Consider the following 23311-nt stretch of genomic DNA (forward strand, 5'->3'; position numbering starts at 1 on the left):
ACGTAACTTGAGTTACTTGACTTTATTTTTTTGTCACGCACTCCATAAAATCAAAAATCAGAAATCGAAAATCGAGTCACTTTTTATGTTTTAATAAAATTCGTATTGCTGGTCAAAGAAAATGGTATGCACTTGAGGCGTTGGAAGTTCTGTGTTTTTTTTATGTGTAGACCTGTAGCTATCTTTGCAGCCGCAATGGATGCCGGTTGGCACGTGGCATCAACGGCTGGCTGTACGTCCGTGGCAGGGGCGAAGACGGCTAGCTATACGTCCGTGGCGGGGGGTCAGTAGACTGTGGATGCAGCTAGTGGTCTAAGCCGCAATGGATGTAGAAGGTGTGACCGGTTGGCCCGTGGCATCAACTGTTGAAATATGACGATTAGGTTGAGAGGGTAACTGCCCTCTTTTCACCCCCTGGCCTTAAGACTCAGACGGGGTATAGAATTAATAAATTGATAACGGCGATAGCCGGAGTTCAGTTAGCGAGCTTTTGCTCTTTATTTGTTGGGGATAAAAGTGAACTAAACTTAAGTTGACAAAAAGTAAAACGTATGACTGGACGCTCGTGGCATCTTCGCTGACCAAGCGCAAAATTGCTAAAGACGTACGATCGCTGGCCACCAATAGTACAAAGGCACGGCCCATAGCGGTGCACTTTGCTGGCTCAGCTTCTTGGACACCATAAGGGTGGAACCGCAGGGAAAGTTAACTATAATTACCACGCAATTTTGCCCAACAAGGTACTCCCAGTGTTTTCAATTTTTTTTCAATCCACAGTCGAACAATATTTGTGTTACTCTTTTTACCCTATGTCTTAACGCCAGGTTGCTAAATGGAATTGCTCGCGTGTTAATCCTTTTGATCCTTAGTTGCCGGCAGCTACTCTCCTGTGCAGCGTGGCTGGTGCAGATCGATGTCCTTTTACCACGTAGAAATGCGATTCCGGCGCGAACTCTGACTGTCGTCGTTCCCGGTTTTTCAGCAAAAGCCACTTGTCTTCCTCGCGTTGAGATTGGATCCTCTCTTCCGGTGTGACTGTCTCTCTATTTCCCAAAATTCCTCCTTTTTAGATCGTGGTGAGTTTCTTGCTGCGATCGATCTGTGTCTTGGCTAGATTTTCACCTAGGATTCTGTAATCCTGACTATCTAGCTATTTTACTGTCTTTTTGGTTCTGATTGGTTTCTTAGGAAGCAATATACAAATAAGTACGCGGTTATTTTATAAGTCGTAAGGCAAAAATTGAAAATCTATTTTACTCGTTTCAGTGGGTTTTTACATTTGGTATAATATTAATGTCAAAAATGTGTATCCTGTGAAGCTGGACGAAGCTGACGATTCTGTGAAGCTGGATGAAGCTGATAGTCCTGTAAAGCTAGATGAAGCTGAGGATCCTATAAAGCAAGATGAAGCAGAGTATCCTGGGAAGCTGGATGAAGCTGTGAGTCCTGTGAGGCAGGATTAAGCTGAGTATCCTGTGAAGATGGATGAGCTATGGGTTCCAGGGCGGGTGGATGTAGTGAACTGAACAGGTCTTCTCACCAGTCAGAGGTTCAGCTTTGGTGGGAAGGGGGTTGCTGGAGTGTGATCCTATGTTGGTTAAGGATCACGTCGGCGTCACCAAACCGAAGAAGACACTTGCAGGACGATCGCGTCGCGGCAATGGTAACGATGGTTACTGCGATGCCAGACCACAGGCGATGCGGGAACTGCGTTGAGGTTGAGCTAACGTAGTTTAGCTGCTAGTTGAGATAGTGTATTACGGTCCCTGTTCCCAGAGGTAGAAAGTAGAACCGCGGAGTTATGAGTTGCGTTGATAACTGATTTATTCTTCATTTTATACATGCTTATATACTACTTGGAACACGGAAGCTTAGTATATGATTATATGATAGCAGTTTTCGTAGTTGCCTCGGCTGATACTGCAAAATGTGCTGACCGCTTTGGCGGGTCGGTGAGCCGTCGCGTCGCACTTTGGTGGGACTTCGAGTCAAACGTTGACATTGAATATAATAAGCTGATCAGCAATTGGTGCTTCAGGGTGCCTGGTACTGTTATGAACTTTACTTCTGCTTGATTTGTTGATTGCTGGTCTTGTTAAGCAACCTTGCGTACGAATAGATCCATTCTATCCTTTGTCAAAAGATGACTGCGTTTCTTTCTTATAAATTGGTCTTATAATTTGTCTTTCAAAAGATGGCTACGGGTAAAGTTGTTGTGATTTTGTGAAGGTATGACGTGGTATAATAGGACGGCTTGGAGTTAACCATATTGCTTAGATCTGTATTGTTTGAGAAGTTTGTAGCTTGAGTCGTTGGATACTACACTAAAGGATGTCGCGCTAGAAATTTTTGAGTTCGAGGAACTCTTGCTGGTAGACTAGTTGTGGATTGGTGGATTTCGGTAGTTGACGCAGAGTTGTATCTATCACATTATTTGGTTGGTAAAGTTCTAGGGCGGATTTCTATGCTCTGTGCACGACGGATGGAATCTTTGGGCTTCGCTTCTTTCTTTTCAATATTTTACTAACTATTGATTATAGCGGAGAGTTATGGGAGAGTAGGATGGGTTTTATAGTTTTGGAGATACAAAACTTAATTTGGATATCTATTGACACGAAGAGGATGTTATGGATAGGAGTGGATCGGAAAGAGCCTAGTGCTGATATGATGGCAGAGTGGTAGATGGTTTTAATTGGTTTAATGGTGGATGCTGAGCAATTACCGTAAAAGGGTAAGCCGATGTCGATCTTCCACAAAATAAGCGCTTTTATGATGTTTAAGATGGTGAGGTGATTGCAGTTGAACTTGTTGCTCGATATGCACTTTATGACACGATTTGAGAGGGAAGAGACGAGGCTAGCGACGTGAACTGTCCAATAAAATTTCTTATTAAGTCTTATTCCTAAATTTTTTAACGCATTAGCATTGTTTATCGATGTAAGTGTAGTTAGATATTCGAAGTTGGCTAGAGTGTTTTTTACAAAAATGAAGATGTTTGCACTTGTTGAGTGAGAGGATAGCGCCGGATTATTCACACCAAGAGTAGATATCAATGAGGAGAGGGTCAATATTTATTTGTGTGGCTTTGTTTATCTTTTTTAATATGTGATAATCGACGGCTTAGGCGCAAAATTTGAACTGTTTAGGGATGTTTTGTCTGTACTAGGTTTGTGAATTGGTATAATTTTACTTAGTTTGTAATGTGGTGGGATGAAGTTGTTAAATATATTTTTAAAATGATCACGTAGTCAGAGTTTTAGTGCTGGGGCGAGGTTCTTAAGCAATTGGTAGGAGACAAGATCGAAACCTGGGAACTTTCCTTTTTGTTTGAGAAGGGCATTGGCTCTTCTATAGTTAATTATGTTCATGCACATTCCATTGCAGTATTAAAACAGTCATAGTATTTCAAAGTGTAACTTAGGTTTTAGTTGGTTGTTTTTGTATTGGTGGAGTTGACTGTGGTTTTGATTTTGGACCTAGTTACCATAAAATCTTGTTTTACGAATCTTCTTTCTCTTTTGGAAGGTTTGGAAGTGCAAATTTTAGTAGTGTAATTAGACTTATCGTTATTAGGTGGTTGCGTGGTGTCAGAAGCTGTAACCATCACTTCCTCGCATTCATATTGAATTGAATTGTTGTCGGCTGTGGCGTGAAGTCTGTTGTGGAGGTTCTTGCGGCTTTTACTTGCGGCTTGCCATGGTTAGGACTAGCCCCTATAAAGTAGACGAATCCGTCGTGTTGGTATCTTGTTTTATAAATGGTCCAAACTTCGCGGTTGCTTTCTTTATGTATGGCCTTGATTGCTTGGATTTCCTTGTAGGTGATAAGGACAGGACATACCTTGTCTGTGGCATGGTGATTGTTGTTGGGGTATTTTCTATCTGTGCAGTTGATGCAAATTAAGTTGTTGGTGCATGACTGTCTCAGTTCGAGATTGATGTGGGCTGCTTGACTACCAGAAAGGCATAGTTCGGCGTTTTGGCAGTGCTTGTCCGATTCGCAGACAGTTAAAGCAACGCATTATGTAAGTGCGTACTTTAACACGTCCGTAACCGACGGATATTTTGTAGCGAAAAAGTAGTTATTATTAAACCTGTGTCAGTTGACTTGCATTGTGTAAGCTTCGTAATTTTTCTAATTTCGACTACTTTTTATGATTTTAAGTTATCCATGATTTCCTCGGTAATCGATTCCATTTAGGTCTGGTCAGTATAGGGGTTTTTAACGATCGATGTTCCGAGACTGTTACATGGATGTCGCAGGGGATTATTTTTAGATTATTTCAGTTTCCAAGTCAATGATTTTTTCAATGTAAACGGCGAGACCTTGGTTAGTAAACCGTCTTTGTTGTTGTACTTCCGTTGTAGGTACTTCCCGTCAGGTCAAGCATTATTTCGTATTCAGTTTTTGGCGAAGAAGATAGTAGTTGCTGATTTGAATTGCTGAGAAGAAATCAATAGATAGGAGCGGGGTTGCGGGAGGTGGTTCGATTTGGAAGATTGGAGGTTTATTACTGGATAGAACACAATAATGGCACAATTGTTCGTATCGGCTGTCGAAATTAAACTGAATAAATTTATATATATAAAGGTAAATATATAAACAAATATCACTGCGGACGTAGTGACTAAGCGCACCAGGAGAGTGTGCGAAGGAGACTACTGAATATACACGTAAAAATTAAACTCTACTGAGATACATTAATCGAAAGGTATCTCAAAAACTAAAAGGATTGCATGCCAAGTCTTTAAGAAAATCAATTGGTCTGGGAGAAAGAGCGGTGAAAGTGTAAAAGTGAAAATGTAGAAAATTTAATTTGTTGGGGCCGTTGGGGATAAATGTACAAGTTCATTAGTCTAGTTGTATTCTCACTTAAATACGCGTCGAATAACACCTCATTTGCTAAAATCGGATGCTCAGTTCAAGTAAAACGCTAAATTAAAAGTTTTATATTGATTGTCAGTTTGTCCCAAAACGATGTTAAACAGCTTAACATAAGAAACTTTTGTTCTACGACTTTTGAAAAAACTCACTAGCTTGACGGAAACAGCTTAACATAAGAAACTTTTGTTCTACGACTTTTGAAAAAACTCACTAGCTTGGCGGAAAATCAGCTTTAAATAGCTAGATTTCGTACACCAGTAAGTTGTGAACTACTATAGCTACAGGCATGTGCTTTATGTCGTTAGAAAGGTATTTCAAAATACGCTGTTCGCTTTTCTAACATGATTTGTGTAAATACCAAGGATTTAAAATTACGGGTAAAAGTTATTTTGTTCCAACAACATGCCAGAAATTGTTCAACTCCGGCCATTTATTAAACCAGCGATTGGCAGCGGCCTATTAAGTGAGCATAGGGAATTGTTCGATGAGATGATCGTGTGACTTCGGCAAGGGCCTTCTAGTCTTTTTTGCAAAGCATAGAAACGTCACGCTTCAGCGCGCTGCGCGCCAATTTCGTGTTTATTACACTCGCACTAATGCAAGGCAAACTTGTTATGGTATGTGTGTGCCGACTGCATTTAACAGATATAAGCAAAAAAAAAATACTTACTTTCGCTGAAGACGGACGTTTTTTCCAATCACTCCCGAAAACGTTTCGCTGTCTCCTCTTTGCACCTCTCTTCGTTGGACAGATCGCCGATGGACTTATCCGATCTTGCCGCTTGCTCTCTTATCAACTAACAATTACTCTTGAACTGTCACTGAAATGTCTATCCTGTGCTGCCAAGAAATCCGAATTTAGCGGCACCATCTCAGGTGACAATTTCTTGATGTGCTGGCTGTGTGATAATCGCTCACATATTAAATGTGGTGGCGGCGGTCATAGCGGTAGAATCGGTGATATTGTTGGGAAACGCAGCCAATTCTACTGGGCTTGATCTTAATGACATTACCACAGAAATAAGAACTTTCATGAGTCAAACGAGATCTGGGTTTCAAAAACTTCTAAGCGAATCCCCAGACGGAAAATTCCCAATAATCAACTCATCGTTGAACTCATTGCCGACAATACACCGCCCTTTGAACCTCGTACGTCGTTGAACATCTCCGCTCCGCCTATCACTACCAATACATCTGAACTAGTATTACGTAACGCCTCAAGCAATGATGATCCTGATACAGCTCTTAAAACTACTGGTAACGTTCCTGAATCCACAGACCCCGATCGTACTCCACTGGATTTAACTTCCCTACATACCGAAGTGACCGATGCTTACGGAAGTTTCACCTTGCCCCTGTCTGTTGCCGTTAATGTTATTGCTCGACCATCTGAATTACCATTGCGCTCAGTCAAACTTCGGAAAGCTATATTTGTGTATTTAAAATGTTTCTTTCAGACAGCTTCCTATCAGAAGCTTTGAATCCTCTTAAAGACACGAATCAGACTCCCAGTATTACCGGATCAAATAACCAAGTTTCCTTTTTTCTATTAGTTATCAAAACGTACGCAGTCTTTTGGGTAAAGTTTTTTTGATGCCATCGCTTTGACCGAATAAAAGTACTGGGTGACCACATATTTCTTGGATTCCCTGTAATGACTCTAATCTTTTGCTACCTTTTATTGGTCATGCTTTTATCCGGCCTTGGAAGCTTTTTCCCATCATTAGCTGTTTCCCCTCCTTCCAAGACCCGGTGGTTGTCCAAACATTTGTTGTACCTTTAAAACAAAAAATTAAGGCTTTTTAAAAAATATAAAAATCCCGAATCTCTACTTGACTTTACCCTTTACTCCTCCATCCGCTCCCAATTCATTTCTGAAAGTAGTCAAAGAAAACAGTGTAAAGAAAACTTTCTCACCGATCCAAAACAATTTTTCTCTTTTGTTAACTCTAAACGAAAATCTAATCCTCCGACCCTTCGCTATCTCAATAAAACAGAAAATTCTGCTCCCGAGATTTCCAACTTATATGAATATTTTCCCAGTCAACTTATTCTTCTAAGACGTACAACACCACTACACCGTGTCCCCATTATATAACTCACGCTAATAACATATTCTTGTCCCCTTTCGAAGGGAGCGTCGTTTTGGAAGGAGTGTCCTCTATTAAAATCTGTTATTTTCGATTACATATCTTTTTAACTTATCAGTCTCTTTGGTTTGCCTGCCCTAGGTCTGGAATGAGTCCTACATAATAAACAAGGAAGAACGCTATAGTCGAGTACCTCGACTATCAGATACCCGTTACTCAGCTAAATGGAGATATGCAAGCAGCAAAGCGAAATTAAAATGCGCCACCTACCGGCGGTAGACAGATTTAAGCGTTATGGGCGTTAGAGTGGGCGTGGCAAATTTATTTTTGGATCAATCGATAGGTATTGACGACACCAATACATTTCAGTTAAAATTTTTTATCTAGCATGCAAATTGTGGGCGTCACAGGTTTTCGCGGTTTGTGGGCGTTTAAATGGGCGTGGCAAACTTTTTTTTAAGTCAATCGATAGGTATTGATGAGAACAATACATTTCAGTTAAAATTTTCTGTCTAGCATCAAATCTGTAGGAGTTACAGTTTTGGGCGGTTTGTGGGCGTTAGGGTGGGCGTGGCAGTCTACTGAAACAAACTTGCGCTGCGTAAGAAGCTCAGGAATGTGTACGCCAAATTTTAATAGCCTAGCTCTTATAGTTTCCGAGATCTCAGCGTTCATCCGGACAGACAGACGGACAGACGGACAGACGGTCAGACGGACAGACGGACAGACGGACAGACGGACAGACGGACAGACGGACATGGCTAGATCGGCTCGGCTAGTGATCCTGATCAAGAATATATATACTTTATGGGGTCGGAAACGCTTCCTTCTGCCTGTTACATACTTTCCGACGAATCTAGTATACCCTTTTACTCTACGAGTAACGGGTATAAAAAGGCTCTCAAGTGGACAAATTACCGTGGCATTGCTAAACTTCAGCTATTCCTAAACTTCTGGAGAATCTTATCTCTCTGTCATTCTCTATCTCTGCAGTTCCCTAATATCTTAGGGATGGGTTTACTTGGCATTAATCAACAGAACAATCTTGAATTCTCATACTTGACTAACCGAGGGTTTTAGTATGGCCTAGAAACCGACTTTATATTCACAGATTTTAGCATTTTTGATTCCGTAAACCATTCACTGATTCTACTTTAACTTTCTTGTTTGGGAATTCCAAATAACCTCCTGTAGTGGAAAGAGTCGCATTTAGAAAAAGTGGTGCGACAGTAATATCCTTTTCGTAAACCATGCAAAATTCCAACATATGACTTTCTACCGTTCCTCCTGTCTCCTATAGCTTTGGTAATCACAACCTAGACCGTATTTGCACTTAAAATGACCATGGAGTCCTTTTCGATCATAAAATATGCTTTATTAGCCATATTACTGCAATGGTAAGCAAAGCCAAGGGTGCGATGGTGCAAAGAATTTAGCTTTAGTACGTCCGATACTGGAATGTTGTTCGTGTGTGTGGAGTCCACAGTATAAGGAACCTCAAACCATTAGCGAATTGCGAAATTGCTTTTGTACAGAAGCAATTTCTGATCCTTTCCCTGCGTAATCTTGGCTGGAATTCCGGTAGACTTCTGCCATCTTATCGATTCAGACATAAATTAATCGACTTGCCGTCATTACAACATAGTAGAACTTGCTAATAAGCTTCTTTTGGGTCTTCTCGACTCTAAATCACTTCTTTCCCACATCAATGTAAACGCTCTACCAAGACTTTGTGCAGGTATAATTATGCCCAGCATGAACCTTTTCGTGCACTACTACAATAGCCTATATCAGATTTTGTCATTTAAAGTATTCTTCCAAATAATATATGAAGACATCTTGTATCATTAGATTCGTGACTATACTTATTTTCATTCATTACGCATATGTTAGCAACTAAACAAGGAATAACGCTATAGTCGAGTACCTTGACTATCAGAGACCCGTTACTCAGCTTAAGGGACCAAAGGGAGATGGAGATATATGGTTATATGGGCGGCAGACAGATTTAAGCGCTAAGGGCGTTAGAGTGGGCGTGGCAAACTATTTTTGGGTCAATCGGTATTGACGAAACTAAAACTTTTCAGTTAACATTTTTTTCTAGCGCGAAGTTTATGGGCGCCACAGGTTTTGACGGTTTGTGGGTGTTATGGTGGGCTTGGCACTCTGACAAAACAAACTTGCGCTTCGCAGGAATCTCTAGAATCTGCATGCTAATCCCAGTTTTGCAGCTCTTATACGGACAGGCAGACAGACGGACATGGCTTGATCGACTCGGCTAGTGATCAAGAATAGATTCAAGAATATATATATGTCGGAGATGTATAAGAAGAATGAAAATGTAAAAGAAACTGTAGAGCGTTAAGAAAGAGATTGAATAAAGAATAAAATAAACTAGTCACTAGGTCACTAGTCACTGTCATTTGCACAATTGCTGAGAACGTGGATTGAGAACGAGAGAGAGTGTCGTCTCAGCCGAGTGTGGCGCGGTCATGGTCAAGGTCAAGGACTCTGAGAGAGAGAAGGACCAAAAAGGAATTGCACATGAGAGAGAGAGAGAAAATAAAGGAATTTTCAATTAGATGACGTGTGTCAGAAGAAGCCGGCAGAAGGAAGCCGACTTCACTTTGCTTTTGAAATCTGAACGGAGAAGACGTTGACCGCGACTCACTGCGCATCTGCAACAATATGCAAGAAGCAGACCAGCAAATGTCTCAGCCCCTGACATCAGAAGTGGGATCGGCTCAGGCCCAGCGTGATAGTGAATGGCGATCTCTGTTGGAAGCACAAAATCTACGATTCATCGGAATACTAAAAACAATGCAGCAGCCTGCTTCAACAACAACAAGTGAGAAATCATTGAGACTGCCAAAGTTTAATCCAGACGCGGATGAAGCTGACGCCAGCGCGTGGCGCAAGACAGCCGACATGATTCTCACGGAGCACCCTCTGGAGGGCAGTGCGCTGGTTATGTCGCTGAGCGGAGCACTACAAGGGAGCGCTTCCCAATGGCTTGCACAGATCAGCTATGCTGGTATTACCTGGCCACAGTTCCAAGAGTTGTTTGTTCAGCGCTACGACGATTCTGAGACGCCGGCCGCCACCTTGTTGAACATTCTCAACGGACGGCCGAAAACGGGCGAGTGTTTGTCAGCGTACGGTAGCCGATTAGTGACGTCACTTTTGACAAAATGGAAGTCGATGGACATCGAGGGAATAGCTGTTTCTTTCGTGATGGCACACACGTCACAAATCGACACTAGACTGCAGCGTCTACTGTTCACCACCAATATAACGAACAGAAATGAAGTGAGCATCGGGCTTCAGATCTTTCGATAGGCCCCGACAGGAAGAGATTCAAGGCACACACACCAATGAAGTGCCATTACTGTGGAATTTATGGACACAAAATGCTGGAATGCCGTAAAAGGAAGGCAGAACAATCAAAACCGAATCAATCGTTTGGAAGACCACTGGCGGGACGAGACAGGACTGGAGTGACTTGCTTTAAATGTGGAATCGTCGGTCATATTGCATCCGCATGCATGAAGGGAACAGCAGCATCGAGTAGCAGTATGAACGAGAAGCGAGTAGATGTCCGTGCAGTGTTGGAGCCGAAAGGAATTTTGTATCAATTTGGTGAGGCCTTTCCATTCTTTTTCGACTCGGGTGCCGAGTGCTCTTTAGTAAAGGAAAAGTTAGCAGTCAAACTGGCCGGAAAAAGATTTAATAATTTAGTCATTCTAAAAGGAATTGGAACATCTTGGCACTTGGCTTTGGCATAACGATGGATGCTGATAAATTTAGTATTTTTAAAAGTAAACAAATTATTTCAATATCCGATGAAACTATTACAAATTATGATAAGCTATTTGACGAAAATTATGATTTAAGTGATAATGATAAGTCTAAATTGAAGAACATTGTTGACCAATACACTGAGCATTTTATTGTTGGAATACCGAGCAGACGTGTCAAGACTGGAGAATTAGAAATTCGTTTATTAGATGCCAACAAGACTGTGCAGAGACGTCCATATCGACTTGGCGTAGATGAAAAAGAATTAGTTAGAGATAAAATCAAAGAAATGTTGGCGGCAAATGTAATACGTCCAAGTAATTCTCCATTCGCGAGTCCAATTTTGTTAGTTAAGAAGAAAGATGGCAGTGATCGTTTGTGCATAGATTATAGAGAGCTAAATGCAAATACAGTGGCTGACAAATATCCTTTGCCTCTAATATCAGATCAAGTAAACAGACTGCATGGTGGTAAATACTTCTCTTGTTTAGATATGGCTAGTGGGTTTTATCAGATTCCAATAGATGTAGGATCTATAGAGCGAACTGCTTTTGTAACCCCTGAGGGCCAGTACGAGTTTCTATCTATGCCATTTGGCATGAAGAATGCCTCTTCGACTTTTCAGCGAGCTATAGCGCGAGCACTGGGTGACCTGGCGTACTCCTATGCAATTGTTTACATTGATGATGTAGTGATAGTAGCAAGGTCAAAAGAGGAAGCATTTGAAAGATTGACAGCTGTGCTAAAGGCTCTATCGGAAGCAGGATTTTCATTTAATATAAAAAAATGATCTTTTCTGAAAACTGAAATAGAATATCTTGGCTACTTGGTCAAGGACGGTAGTATTGAACCAAATCCGCGAAAAATACAAGCTCTGGCTGGACTATCTCAACCAAAGAATGTTTCACAATTACGAAAATTTATAGGATTAGCGTCGTACTTCCGTAAATTCGTCCCACAGTTCTCTGAACAGATGAAACCGTTATATCAGTTGACTTCCGAAATTAGTAGTTTCGTTTGGAAAGCTGAGCATGAAGAAATACGGCAGAAGATCATCTCATAATCCGGTTTTAATTATTTTTGATCCACAATATCCCATAGAGCTGCATACAGATGCAAGTGCAAGTGGCTATGGTGCCATTCTCATGCACAAAATAGACGGTAAGCCTAGAGTGGTCGAATACTTTAGCAAGTGTACATCGCCCGCAGAATCGAGGTATCATTCATACGAATTAGAAACCCTGGCAGTATACAACGCTGTAAAAAGTTTCCGACATTACCTTCACGGTCGAAAGTTTGTAATATTTACAGATTGTAATTCATTGAAAGCAAGTCGTGCTAAAGTAGAACTAACGCCGAGAGTTCACCGTTGGTGGGCATATCTGCAATCATTTGATTTCACTGTAGAGTACCGCAAGGGAAATCGCATGAGACAACAAATAGAATACCCGAAGTCCGCATCGACCTGACAGAGGTGACAGACAACTGGCTTGTAGCTGAGCAGCAGCGTGATTCGTGTGTAAGGGAAATTATAGTCCAGTTGAATGATGGAGTGTTGCTGGAGAGTTTAGCGAAGACGTATGAGCTAAGAGCAGGAATTCTATATCGGAAAATTCAGAGAAATGGAAAAACGCGCTGTCTACCTGTAATCTTCTTTTTTTTTTTTTTATGATGGACGTTGATGCACTACGAGCAGCACAAACAAGTGGCCCAACGACACCAAGCACGTGCTTGTTACGCGCGGGGCCCTTTTATCAATTTGGGCAAAACATACGAGTTCGCGAGGAAGATCCAAAAAACAAATAGAGACGGGACACAAATGAAAATAAAGGAAGCATCTAAGAATGAAGAAAATGAGTTAAAATGTTAGTTTTTAATACCGGGATAGAAGTTGAAGTGCAAATTAAATGATAAAGGTTGTTATAATTATTACATAGAACGCGAAAGGGCTCGTGCAGACAAAAATTAGATGTACATCTTGGCAAATTTAGGGGATAATAATTTCGTGTTAGTCTAACAGGAACATTGAAAGTTAGGCGGTTTACAAGTTCTATAGAATCAATATCACCTTTTATAAGATTTTGCATAAAAATAGTACCAAGCATTGTTCTACGATTTGCAAGGGTAGGTAAATTAAGCAAAAGTAATCTACTCTGATAGGAAGGTAGCCTTATGTTTTGATCCCAGTTCAAACTACGAAGGGCAAAAAGAAGAAATTTTTTTTGTACCGACTCAAAACGGTCAATATGCACTTGATATTGTGGACTCCAAACCGAAGAACAATGTTCCAAAATAGGACGGACAAGGGAGGTAAATAATAATTTGGTTGTATAAGGGTCATCAAATTCTTTTGACCAACGCTTTATAAACCCAAGAACACTCATGGCCTTGCTGACAGTGGACATTATGTGGCAGTCAAATTTAAGTTTTGGGCCCAGAAGAACGCCTAAGTCATTAACTGAATTTATACGGTCGAGTGGCGTATTTTGAAGAGAGTAACTAACAAAAGTAGGAGTACCCCTATGAAAAGTCATAACGTTGCATTTAAGGCAGTTCAAATTTAAAAGGTTATACTCACACCATCCCTGAAAACAATCAATATCTGACTGTAAGTTGAAACCCGACGCTATATCATTATGTGATAAACAAAGCTTAACATCATCAGCATACATTAGTACACGAGAGTGTGCTATGATAGAGGGAAGATCGTTAATAAACAAAGTAAACAGCAAAGGTCCCAAATGACTACCCTGAGGCACTCCAGATGTCACATAGATCAGTTTTGAGGCACCGTTCTTGAATATAACCCTCTGAGTCCTACCATTCAAATAACTTGAAATCCAAGTTAATAGATTACATGGAAACCCAAGCTGATTTAATTTGAATAAGAGAAGAGAGTGGTTGACAGAGTCAAAGGCCTTACTAAAATCAGTGTATATAACGTCAGTCTGCATTTTATTCTTAAATCCATTTATTACAATAGATGACAATTCCAGAAGGTTGGTGGTGGTCGATCTTCGCTTAACAAAACCATGCTGACACGGTGATATTAGCGAGGAACATAAATGTTGCAAATGAGAAGTAATAATACGTTCAAATGCTTTAGGAATTGCCGACAATTTAGAAATACCTCTCTAATTCTGGGCATCCGCCTTCGCACCCTTTTTGTGAAGTGGAATGACAAAAGAGTCCTTCCAGATAGTAGGAAAAACTGACGATGAAATAGACAAATTAAAAAATTTAAGAATCGGTTTACATATGGTTGACGCACAAAACTTAAACACACACCCGGGGAGTCCATCAGGACCGGGAGAATAAGTTGGCGTTGTTTTTTCTAAGTCTCTTACGAGAGAAATTTCCGTAATTTCAGGGGTAAAGATGCAATTTGCCTTATTTAAGGGATTAGGGTAGTTAGAATTTGACCAAGCAGCCGAACTATAAGTAGTTTGGAAAAACTCGGCAAATAAATCAGCAATTTCAGAATCCGTCGATGCCTCCATTGAGTTAAAACGTACCGATGAAGGCAATGCTAACGACTTACGCTTGGCATTGACAAAGTTATAAAACTGCTTCGGATCATTTGAAAATTCAAATTTACATCGACTTAAATACATAGAATAGCAATGACTATTGAGAACATAAAAACCGGATGGAGCCACCACATATTTCGAAAAATCAGATGGCTTACCCGATTTCTTATACTTTTTATAAGTGTTTGTCTTAAGGTTTTTAAGTCTTTGAAGCGCATTGGTAAACCAAGGTGGCCTGTTTGTCTTTGAAGGAAACCTATCAGGAACGCATTCATTAAAAAAGGTATTGAACACTATATAGAAGTGTTCAGTGGCACATTCAATATCCATACAATTGTACAATTCTGTCCAATTATATTGAGAAATCATGTCGTTAAGTTTTTTATAGTTACATTTTCGGAAACATCTCACTTTAGTTTGAGAAACTAAAGGAGAGAGGGTATCAACGCATGGGAGGCAGATTGTCAATTCCATTGTTGGATGATATCGGTCTTCAGGTACAACAAGAGCGTCAATTCTAGATACCGTGACTTCAGACGGGTCTGAAACAAACACAAGATCTAGTTGTCTATTTAATGAATTCCGTATAAAGCTTACTTGCTGTAACGATAATTCTAGAAGACCATCAACAAAATCATGGGCGGATAGAGGTATAGCGACTAGTGAGTCAGTAGGAGGAGACCAAGAAATATCAGGGAGATTAAAGTCACCCAAAACAATCAAAAGGTCACTGTTAGAAAGAAGGGATAGAACAGATTTTATCGCAGACAGGTGGTGCTCATAAATTATTAAACCAGAGCCAGGTGGAATATAGGAACATGTAACAAATATAGAGAATGATTGCAAGGAAACTTTCACACTAACAAATTCAATTTCATTAGGAGTATCAGAGTGAATTCTCTCGGATGTTAGGCTAGTGCTAACGGCAATCAGCACACCGCCTCCCCTACGTGAGGGGCGATCGGTCCTATAGGCATTAAAATTGTTTGACTGAACTTCATTGTCAGATATCTCTGGTTTCAGCCAAGTTTCCGTAAAAGCCAAAATATCAGCAGTAAATGCAGAGGAGTCAGCATAAAGCTTGGGTAGCTTCATATTTAGTCCCCTAACATTTTGATAAGCCAAAAATAAACTTTTTAGTTTTTTGGCGCAGTGGAAGGTCCTTTATTTGTTCTCGGTTTATTGGGAACAAATTCTTTTATTACTAAATCATCATTAAGCCAAAAGCTTTCAGAAAGTAGTACCTTAAACACATCAGGCGGAGCAAATATTTTAAACGATATACTACGAGCATATGAAAATCTAAATTGTTCCACTGAAATATTCTCGGATGGGAATTTTTCACGAATAAATTCCAAAACATCCTCAGATGTGGTATCTGGGGTGAATCTCGAAACAAATAATTGTTTTCTATGTGGAACAACTGATAATTTCTTACGTCCCCCAGCAGCAGATTGCACCTCACTAAGCTGAGAGCCAGAAACGGTAACTTCTGTACCTATAGGTACGGTCGGCACCGTAGCCGGCACTGAAGGTGTTTTTACCAACCGACTTCGAGAAGCAGTGACTTCACCTAAAACAGCTGTATCCATAGGCGCAGTAGGTTCACTTACCACAGTGTCAACAGAGACTGCTGCAGCCACCAAGTTCGGATTTGGGGTGGATACCGTGACCGTATTAACTGCCGCTGAGCTGGTTTTTTTACGTTTAGGCGACTCAGTTAGTAATTATACCCGTTACTCGTAGAGTAAAAGGGTATACTAGATTCGTCGGAAAGTATGTAACAGGCAGAAGGAAGCGTTTCCGACCCCACAAAGTATATATATTCTTGATCAGGATCACTAGCCGAGTCGATCTAGCCATGTCCGTCTGTCCGTCTGTCCGGATGAACGCTGAGATCTCGGAAACTATGGGAGCTAGGTTACTGAGATTTGGCGTGCAGATTCCTGAGCTTCTTACGCAGCGCAAGTTTGTTTCAGCACAGTGCCACGCCCACTCTAACGCCCACAAACCGCCCAAAACTGTGGCTCCTACAGTTTTGATGCTAGAATAAAAATTTTAACTAAAATGTATTGTTCTCATCAATACCTATCGATTGACCCAAAAAAAAGTTTGCCACGCCCACTTTAACGCCCACAAACCGCGAAAACCTGTGACGCCCACAATTTTCATGCTAGATAAAAAATTTTAACTGAAATGTATTGGGCTCGTCGATACCTATCGATTGGTCCAAAAATTTGCCACGCCCACTCTAACGCCCATAACGCTTAAATCTGTATACCGCCGGTAGGTGGCGCATTTTAATCTCGCTTTGCTGCTTGCATATCTCCATTTAGCTGAGTAACGGGTATCTGATAGTCGAGGTACTCGACTATAGCGTTCTTCCTTGTTTTTTATTATTAAATTGGGCACAAACGGAATTGAACCCCTCATTGAGCTGTTTAAAAGCACCAGAGAGATTCAAAAGGCTGTCTCGAGTCTGCTTCATAAAGCCGCTTATCTCAACAACCATTTCCTTGCAGGATCCACATGACCACATGAGTCCAGAATTCTGATCGATGAAGTCTTTGACTCTACCAGTAAATCCTGCGCATTTAACGTGCATTATCGACTCGCAGAGCCAGCAGAAAATAAAAGGGTCTTTAGTTGAAGACGAAAGAGTACAATTTTTCTTAGAGCAGACAAGAGCCATTTTAAGGAGATTAAATAAAATAAAATAATATATGAAAAATACCTCGAGTAAATTTGGCACTGGGATCAAATTCCAAAACCACAAAGGCACAAAACACGAAAAAAAATAAGAGCGCGAGATCGCGTAATAATTTAAACGTAAGAGAGCACGAGAGAAAAAATATTCTATCGATTGAGCGTTGCTTGTGGGACACTGACAACTTTACGCAGGAACAGTTACAATGTAAAGCAAGCAAGAGAGAGAGAGACAGAGAGACAAGAGAATAGCACACCAAAAGTCTACCAGAAATTTGGCAGGTTCAGAGAGAGTTTAAGTTACAGTTGTAATATAGAGCGGGAGAGAGAGTGAGAATCGAAGAGTTTTATCAAGTTTAGTGAGTATAAGAATTACACTAACAAAGCTAGTAGATTAAACAAATCTAATATAAATGTTAAAATAACTATAATCACTGGGAGATCTAGTAAAAAACACTAAACACACTAACCCAGCGGTTAGACTAAGCTTTGTTAATAAACAAACACAAAACACTCGCAAAAAATCACAGAATAGACAAAAATTCAGAGCACAAGAGTAAACACAACCGTTCACAAGCGACGCTAAATCGTGCAATTGCTTAAGAGCCTTTAGGTGGTCTGTAGTAAATCACGTCCATGAAGCAATCATGCATTTGGTGTGGCAGAAAACGTTAGACAAGGTTTATGAGCAGTATTGGTTCGAGCATATGTCCAAGTATGTACGAAAACTTGTAGAAAACTGCATCACATGCAAACTAGCAAAGCCTCCATCAGGGAAAATTCAAATGGAATTGCATCCAATTCCAAAAGTTGAGATACCTTGGCATACTGTGCACAATGATATTAGTGGAAAGCTGAGTGGTAAAAATGATACCAAGGAATATGTCATATTACAAATAGACGCATTTACTAAATTTGTTCACCTATATCATACTTTGCATTTAGATGCAGAAAACTGTATTAAGGCTGTAAAATCAACAATATCACTTTTTGGGGTACCTAACCGTATCATAGCAGATCAAGGCAGGAGTTTCTCTTGTGGAAAATTTCGTGAGTTCTGTTCAATGCATAAAAAAGAGTTACATTTGATAGCAACAGGTGCAAGTAGGGCCAATGGACAGGTTGAAAGAGTCATGAGCACGATGAAGAGTATGTTGACAGCGGTAGAGATAGGTGAACGTTCCTGGCAGGATGCACTCAGTGAAGTACAGTTAGCCATGAATTGTACAACGAACAGGGTAACAAAGTATAGCCCATTAGAAATATTGATTGGAATAGAGGCCAGGCCAATGGGCTTATTGCCAATAAATGAAGAAACTAAAATAGATTGTCAGCAAGCGAGGGCTCAGGCCAAAGAAAATATTGAAATAAATGCGAAATATGCAAAGAATCGAGTTGATAAGAATAAGGCCAAGATTGTAAAACACAAGGTTGGGGATCATATCTTGGTTAGAAATGAAGAGCGGCATCAGACCAAATTGGATCCTAAGTTCAAAGGACCTTTTGTGGTTGCCGAGTTGTTGGAAGGTGATCGATACCTGTTAAAATCGTTAACTAGCAAGCGAACCTACAAGTATTCGCACGAGAGTTTGAGAGGGCTGCCGGACGAGCAGATCTCTGATGAGACTATTGAGGAAAGTGACAGTGGTGAAAATAACACTTGTCGTGAGACATCAAACACAGGGGCTAGATTTGATCAACAATAGTCATGCCTGGTATAGATGATATTGTGTGATGCAGTTTGGACCTGAGCAGATCGTGGCAAAGGTGCAAAGCGTCGCCTGGGGCGGCAAGAGCCTGTAACTGTGGTTTGATAACAAGGATAGCCAAATGGTCGGGTTTGCGCAGAAGAGTACGAGCTACTGAGAGAAAGTTGAACCAGGTCAAGCCGAAGGCACAAGTGTGGAACCAGGAGTGTTCTGTCATGGTGTGTGGCGCGGCTGACTGGTGTGACAAGTTTGATTTGACTCACTGTATGATGTGAGAAAGCGAGATAGCCTGCGAAACCGACATTTGATGACGCAATTTATAAAGTTGTGTGTGTATATTATTTGTTTGTTATTAAGAATGATGTTGAGAGATGTAAAATATGAAAAGAGAAATTAAGCAAGAATGATACCAACCTAGTGTTACAGTATGCACACGAGGACGTGTGAAAGTCAGGATGGCCGTGTCGGAGATGTATAAAAAGAAAGAAAATGTAAAAGAAACTGTAGAGCGTTAAGAAAGAGATAGAATAATGAATAAAATAAACTAGTCACTAGGTTATTTGAGGCTCCTGTCATTTGCACAATTGCTGAGAGCGTGGATTGAGAACGAGAGAGAGTGTCGTCTCAGCCGAGTGTAACGCGGTCATGGTCAAGGTCAAGGACTCTGAGAGAGAGAAGGACCAAAAAGGAATTGCAAATGAGATGACGTGTGTCAGAAGAAGCCGGCAGAAGGAAGCCGACTTCACTTTGCTTTTGATATCTGAACGGAGAAGACGTTGACCGCGACTCACTGCGCATCTGCAACAATATGCAAGAAGCAGACCAGCAAATGTCTCAGCCCCTGACATCAGAAGTGGGATCGGCTCAGGCCCAGCGTGATAGTGAATGGCGATCTCTGTTGGAAGCACAAAATCTACGATTCATCGGAATACTAAAAACAATGCAGCAGCCTGCTTCAACAACAACAAGTGAGAAATCATTGAGACTGCCAAAGTTTAATCCAGACGCTTCTGAAGCTGACGCCAGCGCGTGGCGCAAGACAGCCGACATGATTCTCATGGAGCACCCTCTGGAGGGCAGTGCGCTGGTTATGCCGCTGAGCGGAGCACTACAAGGGAGCGCTTCCCAATGGCTTGCACAGATCAGCTTTGCTGGTATTACCTGGCCACAGTTCCAAGAGTTGTTTGTTCAGCGCTACGACGATTCTGAGACGCCGGCCGCCACCTTGTTGAACATTCTCAACGGACGGCCGAAAACGGGCGAGTGTTTGTCAGCGTACGGTAGCCGATTAGTGACGTCACTTTTGACAAAATGGAAGTCGATGGACATCGAGGGAATAGCTGTTTCTTTCGTGATGGCACACACGTCACAAATCGACACTAGACTGCAGCGTCTACTGTTCACCACCAATATAACGAACAGAAATGAACTGCAGCAGCAGTTGAAGGCGTACGCATACAGCAAGCGAAGTGAGCATCTGGCTTCAGATCTTTCGATAGGCCCCGACAGGAAGAGATTCAAGGCACACACACCAATGAAGTGCCATTACTGTGGAATTTATGGACACAAAATGCTGGAATGTCGTAAAAGGAAGGCAGAACAATCAAAACCAAATCAATCGTTTGGAAGACCACTGGCGGGACGAGACAGCATGCATCCGCATGCATGAAGGGAACAGCAGCATCGATTAGCAGTATGAACGAGAAGCGAGTAGATGTCAGTGCAGTGTTGGAGCCGAAAGGAATTTTGTATCAATTTGGTGAGGCCTTTCCATTCTTTTTCGACTCGGGTGCCCAGTGCTCCTTAGTAAAGGAAAAGTTAGCAGTCAAACTGGCCGGAAAAGGATTTAATAATTTAGTCATTCTAAAAGGAATTGGAACATCTTGGCACTTGGCTTTGGCATAACGATGGATGCTGATAAATTTAGTATTTTTAAAAGTAAACAAATTAATTCAATATCCGATGAAACTATTACAAATTATGATAAGCTATTTGACGAAAATTATGATTTAAGTGATAATGATAAGTCTAAATTGAAGAACATTGTTGACCAATACACTGAGCATTTTATTGTTGGAATACCGAGCAGACGTGTCAAGACTGGAGAATTAGAAATTCGTTTATTAGATGCCAACAAGACTGTGCAGAGACGTCCATATCGACTTGGCGTAGATGAAAAAGAATTAGTTAGAGATAAAATCAAAGAAATGTTGGCGGCAAATGTAATACGTCCAAGTAATTCTCCATTCGCGAGTCCAATTTCGTTAGTTAAGAAGAAAGATGGTAGTGATCGTTTGTGCATAGATTATAGAGAGCTAAATGCAAATACAGTGGCTGACAAATATCCTTTGCCTCTAATATCAGATCAAGTAAACAGACTGCGTGGGGGTAAATACTTCTCTTGTTTAGATATGGCTAGTGGGTTTTATCAGATTCCAATAGATGTAGGACCTATAGGGCGAACTGCTTTTGTAACCCCTGAGGGCCAGTACGAGTTTCTATCTATGCCATTTGGCCTGAAGAATGCCTCTTCGATTTTTCAGCGAGCTATAGCGCGAGCACTGGGTGACCTGGTGTACTCCTATGCAATTGTTTACATTGATGATGTAGTGATAGTAGCAAGGTCAAAAGAGGAAGCATTTGAAAGATTGACAGTTGTGCTAAAGGCTCTATCGGAAGCAGGATTTTCATTTAATATAAAAAAATGATCTTTTCTGAAAACTGAAATAGAATATCTTGGCTACTTGGTCAAGGACGGTAGTATTGAACCAAATCCGCGAAAAATACAAGCTCTGGCTGGACTATCTCAACCAAAGAATGTTTCACAATTACGAAAATTTATAGGATTAGCGTCGTACTTCCGTAAATTTGTCCCACAGTTCTCTGAACAGATGAAACCGTTATATCAGTTGACTTCCAAAATTAGTAGTTTCGTTTGGAAAGCTGAGCATGAAGAAATACGGCAGAAGATCATCTCATGATCCGGTTTTAATTATTTTTGATCCACAATATCCCATAGAGCTGCATACAGATGCAAGTGCAAGTGGCTATGGTGCCATTCTCATGCACAAAATAGACGGTAAGCCTAGAGTGGTCGAATACTTTAGCAAGTGTACATCGCCCGCAGAATCGAGGTATCATTCATACGAATTAGAAACCCTGGCAGTATACAACGCAGTAAAAAGTTTCCGACATTACCTTCACGGTCGAAAGTTTGTAATATTTACAGATTGTAATTCATTGAAAGCAAGTCGTGCTAAAGTAGAACTAACGCCGAGAGTTCACCGTTGGTGGGCATATTTGCAATCATTTGATTTCACTGTAGAGTAGCAAGGGAAATCGCATGGCGCACGTGGACTTTTTATCCAGAAATCCGATTGTCACTGAATGTGAGACAACAAATAGAGTACCCGAAGTCCGCATCGACCTGACAGACAACTGGCTTGTAGCTGAGCAGCAGCGTGATTCGTGTGTAAGGGAAATTATAGTCCAGTTGAATGATGGAGTGTTGCTGGAGAGTTTAGCGAAGACGCATGAGCTAAGAGCAGGAATTCTATATCGGAAAATTCAGAGAAATGGAAAAACGCGCTGTCTACCTGTAATCTTAAGAGCCTTTAGGTGGTCTGTAGTAAATCACGTCCATGAAGCAATCATGCATTTGGGGTGGCAGAAAACGTTAGACAAGGTTTATGAGCAGTATTGGTTCGAGCATATGTCCAAGTATGTACGAAAACTTGTAGAAAACTGCATCACATGCAAACTAGCAAAGCCTCCATTAGGGAAAATTCAAATGGAATTACATCCAATTCCGAAAGTTGAGATACCTTGGCATACTGTGCACAATGATATTAGTGGAAAGCTGAGTGGTAAAAATGATACCAAGGAATATGTCATATTACAAATAGACGCATTTACTAAATTTGTTCACCTATATCATACTTTGCATTTAGATGCAGAAAACTGTATTAAGGCTGTAAAATCAACAATATCACTTTTTGGGGTACCTAACCGTATCATAGCAGATCAAGGCAGGAGATTCTCTTGTGGAAAATTTCGTGAGTTCTGTTCAATGCATAAAAAAGAGTTACATTTGATAGCAACAGGTGCAAGTAGGGCCAATGGACGGTTGAAAGAGTCATGAGCACGATGAAGAGTATGTTGACAGCGGTAGAGATAGGTGAACGTTCCTGGCAGGATGCACTCAGTGAAGTACAGTTAGCCATGAATTGTACAACGAACAGGGTAACAAAGTATAGCCCATTAGAAATATTGATTGGAATAGAGGCCAGGCCAATGGGCTTATTGCCAATAAATGAAGAAACTAAAATAGATTGTCAGCAAGCGAGGGCTCAGGCCAAAGAAAATATTGAAATAAATGCGAAATATGAAAAGAATCGAGTTGATAAGAATAAGGCCAAGATTGTAAAACACAAGGTTGGGGATCATGTCTTGCTTAGAAATGAAGAGCGGCATCAGACCAAATTGGATCCTAAGTTCAAAGGACCTTTTGTGGTTGCCGAGTTGTTGGAAGGTGATCGATACCTGTTAAAATCGTTAACTAGCAAGCGAACCTACAAGTATTCGCACGAGAGTT

General features: G+C 40.9%; 1 protein-coding gene across 12 annotated transcripts in view; it reads right to left on the minus strand.

Annotated features, from left to right (window-relative positions):
• The window catches only part of LOC108013786 (uncharacterized), a 477552-nt gene that overhangs the window by 134532 nt on the left and 319709 nt on the right, over positions 1–23311 (minus strand). The window contains exon 1 of one of the 12 annotated variants that reach the window (XM_065868638.2): positions 5555–6661. The exons of the other annotated variants lie outside the window; for them this stretch is intronic. The gene's annotated coding sequence lies outside the window, so the exon portion shown is untranslated. Of the gene's footprint in view, positions 1–5554; positions 6662–23311 lie in introns of those variants that run through there. 12 annotated transcript variants of the gene reach the window in all.

This window comes from Drosophila suzukii, unplaced genomic scaffold (assembly GCF_043229965.1).
Source record: "Drosophila suzukii unplaced genomic scaffold, CBGP_Dsuzu_IsoJpt1.0 scf_7, whole genome shotgun sequence".
In the NCBI taxonomy this organism is placed as follows: Eukaryota; Metazoa; Arthropoda; class Insecta; order Diptera; family Drosophilidae; genus Drosophila; species Drosophila suzukii.